This window comes from Palaemon carinicauda, chromosome 26 (genome assembly GCF_036898095.1).
Source record: "Palaemon carinicauda isolate YSFRI2023 chromosome 26, ASM3689809v2, whole genome shotgun sequence".
Classification (NCBI taxonomy): Eukaryota; Metazoa; Arthropoda; class Malacostraca; order Decapoda; family Palaemonidae; genus Palaemon; species Palaemon carinicauda.
In genome coordinates, this window is record NC_090750.1 from 68,883,389 (window position 1) to 68,893,558 (window position 10,170).

Below are 10,170 nucleotides of genomic sequence, written 5' to 3' on the forward strand. Positions count from 1 at the left end.
ACTACAGCATAGAGTCGTTTTATGGGTATAAATGTGGTCATCGCATATTTTCGCTCTCCGGCTAAAATTATAGAGGATATATGAGTTTTTATTGAAAAAGGACCCTATTTTTGGGGTCCGAAACGAGTAAGGGCCGGGGTCAGAGTTAATGCCCCAAATTTTTCGGTGTCAGATTTTGTGTTAGACTACAGCATAGAGTCGTTTTATGGGTATAAATGTGGTCATCGCATATTTTCGCTCTCCGGCTAAAATTATAGAAGATATATGAGTTTTTATTGAAAAAGGACCCTATTTTTGGGGTCCGAAACGAGTAAGGGCCGGGGTCAGAGATAATGCCCCAAATTTTTCGGTGTCAGATTTTGTGTTAGACTACAGCATAGAGTCGTTTTATGGGTATAAATGTGGTCATCGCATATTTTCGCTCTCCGGCTAAAATTATAGAAGATATATGAGTTTTTATTGAAAAAGGACCCTATTTTTGGGGTCCGAAACGAGTAAGGGCCGGGGTCAGAGATAATGCCCCAAATTTTTCGGTGTCAGATTTTGTGTTAGACTACAGCATAGAGTCGTTTTATGGGTATAAATGTGGTCATCGCATATTTTCGCTCTCCGGCTAAAATTATAGAAGATATATGAGTTTTTATTGAAAAAGGACCCTATTTTTGGGGTCCGAAACGGGTAAGGGCCGGGGTCAGAGATAATGCCCGAAATTTTTCGGTGTCAGATTTTGTGTTAGACTACAGCATAGAGTCGTTTTATGGGTATAAATGTGGTCATCGCATATTTTCGCTCTCCGGCTAAAATTATAGAAGATATATGAGTTTTTATTGAAAAAGGACCCTATTTTTGGGGTCCGAAACGAGTAAGGGCCAGGGTCAGAGATAATGCCCCAAATTTTTCGGTGTCAGATTTTGTGTTAGACTACAGCATAGAGTTGTTTTATGGGTATAAATGTGGTCATCGCATATTTTCGCTCTCCGGCTAAAATTATAGAAGAGATATGAGTTTTTATTGAAAAAGGACCCTATTTTTGGGGTCCAAAACGAGTAAGGGCCGGGGTCAGAGATAATGCCCCAAATTTTCGGTGTCAGATTTTGTGTTAGACTACAGCATAGAGTCGTTTTATGGGTATAAATGTGGTCATCGCATATTTTCGCTCTCCGGCTAAAATTATAGAATATATATGAGTTTTTATTGAAAAAGGACCCTATTTTTGGGGTCCGAAACGAGTAAGGGCTGGGGTCAGAGATAATGCCCGAAATTTTTCGGTGTCAGATTTTGTGTTAGACTACAGCATAGAGTCGTTTTATGGGTATAAATGTGGTCATCGCATATTTTCGCTCTCCGGCTAAAATTATAGAAGATATATGAGTTTTTATTGAAAAAGGACCCTATTTTTGGGGTCCGAAACGAGTAAGGGCCGGGGTCAGAGATAATGCCCCAAATTTTTCGGTGTCAGATTTTGTGTTAGACTACAGCATAGAGTCGTTTTATGGGTATAAATGTGGTCATCGCATATTTTCGCTCTCCGGCTGAAATTATAGAAATGAGTTTTTATTGAAAAAGGACCCTATTTTTGGGGTCCGAAACGAGTAAGGGCCGGGGTCAGAGATAATGCCCCAAATTTTTCGGTGTCAGATTTTGTGTTAGACTACAGCATAGAGTCGTTTTATGGGTATAAATGTGGTCATCGCATATTTTCGCTCTCCGGCTAAAATTATAGAAGATATATGAGTTTTTATTGAAAAAGGACCCTATTTTTGGGGTCCGAAACGAGTAAGGGCCGGGGTCAGAGATAATGCCCCAAATTTTTCGGTGTCAGATTTGTGTTAGACTACAGCACAGAGTCGTTTTATGGGTATAAATGTGGTCATCGCATATTTTCACTCTCCGGCTAAAATTATAGAAGATATATGAGTTTTTATTGAAAAAGGACCCTATTTTTGGGGTCCGAAACGAGTAAGGGCCGGGGTCAGAGATAATGCCCCAAATTTTTCGGTGTCAGATTTTGTGTTAGACTACAGCATAGAGTCGTTTTATGGGTATAAATGTGGTCATCGCATATTTTCGCTCTCCGGCTAAAATTATAGAAGAGATATGAGTTTTTATTGAAAAAGGACCCTATTTTTGGGGTCCAAAACGAGTAAGGGCCGGGGTCAGAGATAATGCCCCAAATTTTTCGGTGTCAGATTTTGTGTTAGACTACAGCATAGAGTCGTTTTATGGGTATAAATGTGGTCATCGCATATTTTCGCTCTCCGGCTAAAATTATAGAATATATATGAGTTTTTATTGAAAAAGGACCCTATTTTTGGGGTCCGAAACGAGTAAGGGCTGGGGTCAGAGATAATGCCCCAAATTTTTCGGTGTCAGATTTTGTGTTAGACTACAGCATAGAGTCGTTTTATGGGTATAAATGTGGTCATCGCATATTTTCGCTCTCCGGCTAAAATTATAGAAGATATATGAGTTTTTATTGAAAAAGGACCCTATTTTTGGGGTCCGAAACGAGTAAGGGCCTGGGTCAGAGATAATGCCCCAAATTTTTCGGTGTCAGATTTTGTGTTAGACTACAGCATAGAGTCGTTTTATGGGTATAAATGTGGTCATCGCATATTTTCGCTCTCCGGCTGAAATTATAGAAATGAGTTTTTATTGAAAAAGGACCCTATTTTTGGGGTCCGAAACGAGTAAGGGCCGGGGTCAGAGATAATGCCCCAAATTTTTCGGTGTCAGATTTTGTGTTAGACTACAGCATAGAGTCGTTTTATGGGTATAAATGTGGTCATCGCATATTTTCGCTCTCCGGCTAAAATTATAGAAGATATATGAGTTTTTATTGAAAAAGGACCCTATTTTTGGGGTCCGAAACGAGTAAGGGCCGGGGTCAGAGATAATGCCCCAAATTTTTCGGTGTCAGATTTTGTGTTAGACTACAGCATAGAGTCGTTTTATGGGTATAAATGTGGTCATCGCATATTTTCACTCTCCGGCTAAAATTATAGAAGATATATGAGTTTTTATTGAAAAAGGACCCTATTTTTGGGGTCCGAAACGAGTAAGGGCCGGGGTCAGAGATAATGCCCCAAATTTTTCGGTGTCAGATTTTGTGTTAGACTACAGCATAGAGTCGTTTTATGGGTATAAATGTGGTCATCGCATATTTTCGCTCTCCGGCTAAAATTATAGAAGATATATGAGTTTTTATTGAAAAAGGACCCTATTTTTGGGGTCCGAAACGAGTAAGGGACGGGGTCAGAGATAATGCCCCAAATTTTTCGGTGTCAGATTTTGTGTTAGACTACAGCATAGAGTCGTTTTATGGGTATAAATGTGGTCATCGCATATTTTCGCTCTCCGGCTAAAATTATAGAAGATATATGAGTTTTTATTGAAAAAGGACCCTATTTTTGGGGTCCGAAACGAGTAAGGGCCGGGGTCAGAGATAATGCCCCAAATTTTTCGGTGTCAGATTTTGTGTTAGACTACAGCATAGAGTCGTTTAATGGGTATAAATGTGGTCATCGCATATTTTCGCTCTCCGGCTAAAATTATAGAAGATAAATGAGTTTTTATTGAAAAAGGACCCTATTTTTGGGGTCCGAAACGAGTAAGGGCCGGGGTCAGAGATAATGCCCAAAATTTTTCGGTGTCAGATTTTGTGTTAGACTACAGCATAGAGTCGTTTTATGGGTATAAATGTGGTCATCGCATATTTTCGCTCTCCGGCTAAAATTATAGAGGATATATGAGTTTTTATTGAAAAAGGACCCTATTTTTGGGGTCTGAAACGAGTAAGGGCCGGGGTCAGAGATAATGCCCCAAATTTTTTGGTGTCAGATTTTGTGTTAGACTACAGCATAGAGTCGTTTTATGGGTATAAATGTGGTCATCGCATATTTTGCTCTCCGGCTAAAATTATAGAAGATATATGAGTTTTTATTGAAAAAGGACCCTATTTTTGGGGTCCGAAACGAGTAAGGGCCGGGGTCAGAGATAATGCCCCAAATTTTTCGGTGTCAGATTTTGTGTTAGACTACAGCATAGAGTCGTTTTATGGGTATAAATGTGGTCATCGCATATTTTCGCTCTCCGGCTAAAATTATAGAAGATATATGAGTTTTTATTGAAAAAGGACTCTATTTTTGGGGTCCGAAACGAGTAAGGGCCGGGGTCAGAGATAATGCCCCAAATTTTTCGGTGTCAGATTTTGTGTTAGACTACAGCATAGAGTCGTTTTATGGGTATAAATGTGGTCATCGCATATTTTCGCTCTCCGGCTAAAATTATAGAAGATATATGAGTTTTTATTGAAAAAGGACCCTATTTTTGGGGTCCGAAACGAGTAAGGGCCTGGGTCAGAGATAATGCCCCAAATTTTTCGGTGTCAGATTTTGTGTTAGACTACAGCATAGAGTCGTTTTATGGGTATAAATGTGGTCATCGCATATATTCGCTCTCCGGCTAAAATTATAGAAATGAGTTTTTTTTGAAAAAGGACCCTATTTTTGGGGTCCGAAACGAGTAAGGGCCGGGGTCAGAGATAATGCCCCAAATTTTTCGGTGTCAGATTTTGTGTTAGACTACAGCATAGAGTCGTTTTATGGGTATAAATGTGGTCATCGCATATTTTCGCTCTCCGGCTAAAATTATAGAAGATATATGAGTTTTTATTGAAAAAGGACCCTTTTTTTGGGGTCCGAAACGAGTAAGGGCCGGGGTCAGAGATAATGCCCCAAATTTTTCGGTGTCAGATTTTGTGTTAGACTACAGCATAGAGTCGTTTTATGGGTATAAATGTGGTCATCGCATATTTTCGCTCTCCGGCTAAAATTATAGAAGATATATGAGTTTTTATTGAAAAAGGACCCTATTTTTGGGGTCCGAAACGAGTAAGGGCCGGGGTCAGAGATAATGCCCCAAATTTTTCGGTGTCAGATTTTGTGTTAGACTACAGCATAGAGTCGTTTTATGGGTATAAATGTGGTCATCCCATATTTTCGCTCTCCGGCTAAAATTATAGAAGATATATGAGTTTTTATTGAAAAAGGACCCTATTTTTGGGGTCCGAAACGAGTAAGGGACGGGGTCAGAGATAATGCCCAAATTTTTCGGTGTCAGATTTTGTGTTAGACTACAGCATAGAGTCGTTTTATGGGTATAAATGTGGTCATCGCATATTTTCGCTCTCCGGCTAAAATTATAGAAGATATATGAGTTTTTATTGAAAAAGGACCCTATTTTTGGGGTCCGAAACGAGTAAGGGCCTGGGTCAGAGATAATGCCGCAAATTTTTCGGTGTCAGATTTTGTGTTAGACTACAGCATAGAGTCGTTTTATGGGTATAAATGTGTTCATCGCATATTTTCGCTCTCCGGCTAAAATTATAGAAGATAAATGAGTTTTTATTGAAAAAGGACCCTATTTTTGGGGTCCGAAACGAGTAAGGGCCGGGGTCAGAGATAATGCCCAAAATTTTTCGGTGTCAGATTTTGTGTTAGACTACAGCATAGAGTCGTTTTATGGGTATAAATGTGGTCATCGCATATTTTCGCTCTCCGGCTAAAATTATAGAGGATATATGAGTTTTTATTGAAAAGGGACCCTATTTTTGGGGTCCGAAACGAGTAAGGGCCGGGGTCAGAGATAATGCCCCAAATTTTTTCGGTGTCAGATTTTGTGTTAGACTACAGCATAGAGTCGTTTTATGGGTATAAATGTGGTCATCGCATATTTTCGCTCTCCGGCTAAAATTATAGAAGATATATGAGTTTTTATTGAAAAAGGACCCTATTTTTGGGGTCCGAAACGAGTAAGGGCCGGGGTCAGAGATAATGCCCCAAATTTTTCGGTGTCAGATTTTGTGTTAGACTACAGCATAGAGTCGTTTTATGGGTATAAATGTGGTCATCGCATATTTTCGCTCTCCGGCTAAAATTATAGAAGATATATGAGTTTTTATTGAAAAAGGACCCTATTTTTGGGGTCCGAAACGAGTAAGGGCCGGGGTCAGAGATAATGCCCCAAATTTTTCGGTGTCAGATTTTGTGTTAGACTACAGCATAGAGTCGTTTTATGGGTATAAATGTGGTCATCGCATATTTTCGCTCTCCGGCTAAAATTATAGAAGATATATGAGTTTTTATTGAAAAAGGACCCTATTTTTGGGGTCCGAAACGAGTAAGGGCCGGGGTCAGAGATAATGCCCCAAATTTTTCGGTGTCAGATTTTGTGTTAGACTACAGCATAGAGTCGTTTTATGGGTATAAATGTGGTCATCGCATATTTTCGCTCTCCGGCTAAAATTATAGAAGATATATGAGTTTTTATTGAAAAAGGACCCTATTTTTGGGGTCCGAAACGAGTAAGGGCCGGGGTCAGAGATAATGCCCCAAATTTTTCGGTGTCAGATTTTGTGTTAGACTACAGCATAGAGTCGTTTTATGGGTATAAATGTGGTCATCGCATATTTTCGCTCTCCGGCTAAAATTATAGAAGATATATGAGTTTTTATTGAAAAAGGACCCTATTTTTGGGGTCCAAAACGAGTAAGGGCCGGGGTCAGAGATAATGCCCCAAATTTTTCGGTGTCAGATTTTGTGTTAGACTACAGCATAGAGTCGTTTTATGGGTATAAATGTGGTCATCGCATATTTTCGCTCTCCGGCTAAAATTATAGAAGATATATGAGTTTTTATTGAAAAAGGACCCTATTTTTGGGGTCCGAAACGAGTAAGGGCCGGGGTCAGAGATAATGCCCCAAATTTTTCGGTGTCAGATTTTGTGTTAGACTACAGCATAGAGTCGTTTTATGGGTATAAATGTGGTCATCGCATATTTTCGCTCTCCGGCTAAAATTATAGAAGATATATGAGTTTTTATTGAAAAAGGACCCTATTTTTGGGGTCCGAAACGAGTAAGGGCCGGGGTCAGAGATAATGCCCCAAATTTTTCGGTGTCAGATTTTGTGTTAGACTACAGCATAGAGTCGTTTTATGGGTATAAATGTGGTCATCGCATATTTTCGCTCTCCGGCTGAAATTATAGAAATGAGTTTTTATTGAAAAAGGACCCTATTTTTGGGGTCCGAAACGAGTAAGGGCCGGGGTCAGAGATAATGCCCCAAATTTTTCGGTGTCAGATTTTGTGTTAGACTACAGCATAGAGTCGTTTTATGGGTATAAATGTGGTCATCGCATATTTTCGCTCTCCGGCTAAAATTATAGAAGATATATGAGTTTTTATTGAAAAAGGACCCTATTTTTGGGGTCCGAAACGAGTAAGGGCCGGGGTCAGAGATAATGCCCCAAATTTTTCGGTGTCAGATTTTGTGTTAGACTACAGCATAGAGTCGTTTTATGGGTATAAATGTGGTCATCGCATATTTTCACTCTCCGGCTAAAATTATAGAAGATATATGAGTTTTTATTGAAAAAGGACCCTATTTTTGGGGTCCGAAACGAGTAAGGGCCGGGGTCAGAGATAATGCCCCAAATTTTTCGGTGTCAGATTTTGTGTTAGACTACAGCATAGAGTCGTTTTATGGGTATAAATGTGGTCATCGCATATTTTCGCTCTCCGGCTAAAATTATAGAAGATATATGAGTTTTTATTGAAAAAGGACCCTATTTTTGGGGTCCGAAACGAGTAAGGGACGGGGTCAGAGATAATGCCCCAAATTTTTCGGTGTCAGATTTTGTGTTAGACTACAGCATAGAGTCGTTTTATGGGTATAAATGTGGTCATCGCATATTTTCGCTCTCCGGCTAAAATTATAGAAGATATATGAGTTTTTATTGAAAAAGGACCCTATTTTTGGGGTCCGAAACGAGTAAGGGCCGGGGTCAGAGATAATGCCCCAAATTTTTCGGTGTCAGATTTTGTGTTAGACTACAGCATAGAGTCGTTTTATGGGTATAAATGTGGTCATCGCATATTTTCGCTCTCCGGCTAAAATTATAGAGGATATATGAGTTTTTATTGAAAAAGGACCCTATTTTTGGGGTCTGAAACGAGTAAGGGCCGGGGTCAGAGATAATGCCCCAAATTTTTTGGTGTCAGATTTTGTGTTAGACTACAGGATAGAGTCGTTTTATGGGTATAAATGTGGTCATCACATATTTTCGCTCTCCGGCTAAAATTATAGAAGATATATGAGTTTTTATTGAAAAAGGACCCTATTTTTGGGGTCCGAAACGAGTAAGGGCCGGGGTCAGAGATAATGCCCCAAATTTTTCGGTGTCAGATTTTGTGTTAGACTACAGCATAGAGTCGTTTTATGGGTATAAATGTGGTCATCGCATATTTTCGCTCTCCGGCTAAAATTATAGAAGATATATGAGTTTTTATTGAAAAAGGACTCTATTTTTGGGGTCCGAAACGAGTAAGGGCCGGGGTCAGAGATAATGCCCCAAATTTTTCGGTGTCAGATTTTGTGTTAGACTACAGCATAGAGTCGTTTTATGGGTATAAATGTGGTCATCGCATATTTTCGCTCTCCGGCTAAAATTATAGAAGATATATGAGTTTTTATTGAAAAAGGACCCTATTTTTGGGGTCCGAAACGAGTAAGGGCCGGGGTCAGAGATAATGCCCCAAATTTTTCGGTGTCAGATTTTGTGTTAGACTACAGCATAGAGTCGTTTTATGGGTATAAATGTGGTCATCGCATATTTTCACTCTCCGGCTAAAATTATAGAAGATATATGAGTTTTTATTGAAAAAGGACCCTATTTTTGGGGTCCGAAACGAGTAAGGGCCGGGGTCAGAGATAATGCCCCAAATTTTTCGGTGTCAGATTTTGTGTTAGACTACAGCATAGAGTCGTTTTATGGGTATAAATGTGGTCATCGCATATTTTCGCTCTCCGGCTAAAATTATAGAAGATATATGAGTTTTTATTGAAAAAGGACCCTATTTTTGGGGTCCGAAACGAGTAAGGGCCGGGGTCAGAGATAATGCCCCAAATTTTTCGGTGTCAGATTTTGTGTTAGACTACAGCATAGAGTCGTTTTATGGGTATAAATGTGGTCATCGCATATTTTCGCTCTCCGGCTAAAATTATAGAAGATATATGAGTTTTTATTGAAAAAGGACCCTATTTTTGGGGTCCGAAACGAGTAAGGGCCGGGGTCAGAGATAATGCCCCAAATTTTTCGGTGTCAGATTTTGTGTTAGACTACAGCATAGAGTCGTTTTATGGGTATAAATGTGGTCATCGCATATTTTCGCTCTCCGGCTAAAATTATAGAATATATATGAGTTTTTATTGAAAAAGGACCCTATTTTTGGGGTCCGAAAGGAGTAAGGGCCGGGGTCAGAGATAATGCCCCAAATTTTTCGGTGTCAGATTTTGTGTTAGACTACAGCATAGAGTCGTTTTATGGGTATAAATGTGGTCATCGCATATTTTCGCTCTCCGGCTAAAATTATAGAAGATATATGAGTTTTTATTGAAAAAGGACCCTATTTTTGGGGTCCGAAACGAGTAAGGGCCGGGGTCAGAGATAATGCCCCAAATTTTTCGGTGTCAGATTTTGTGTTAGACTACAGCATAGAGTCGTTTTATGGGTATAAATGTGGTCATCGCATATATTCGCTCTCCGGCTAAAATTATAGAAATGAGTTTTTATTGAAAAAGGACCCTATTTTTGGGGTCCGAAACGAGTAAGGGCCGGGGTCAGAGATAATGCCCCAAATTTTTCGGTGTCAGATTTTGTGTTAGACTACAGCATAGAGTCGTTTTATGGGTATAAATGTGGTCATCGCATATTTTCGCTCTCCGGCTAAAATTATAGAAGATATATGAGTTTTTATTGAAAAAGGACCCTATTTTTGGGGTCCGAAACGAGTAAGGGCCGGGGTCAGAGATAATGCCCCAAATTTTTCGGTGTCAGATTTTGTGTTAGACTACAGCATAGAGTCGTTTTATGGGTATAAATGTGGTCATCGCATATTTTCGCTCTCCGGCTAAAATTATAGAAGATATATGAGTTTTTATTGAAAAAGGACCCTATTTTTGGGGTCCGAAACGAGTAAGGGCCGGGGTCAGAGATAATGCCCCAAATTTTTCGGTGTCAGATTTTGTGTTAGACTACAGCATAGAGTCGTTTTATGGGTATAAATGTGGTCATCGCATATTTTCGCTCTCCGGCTAAAATTATAGAAGAT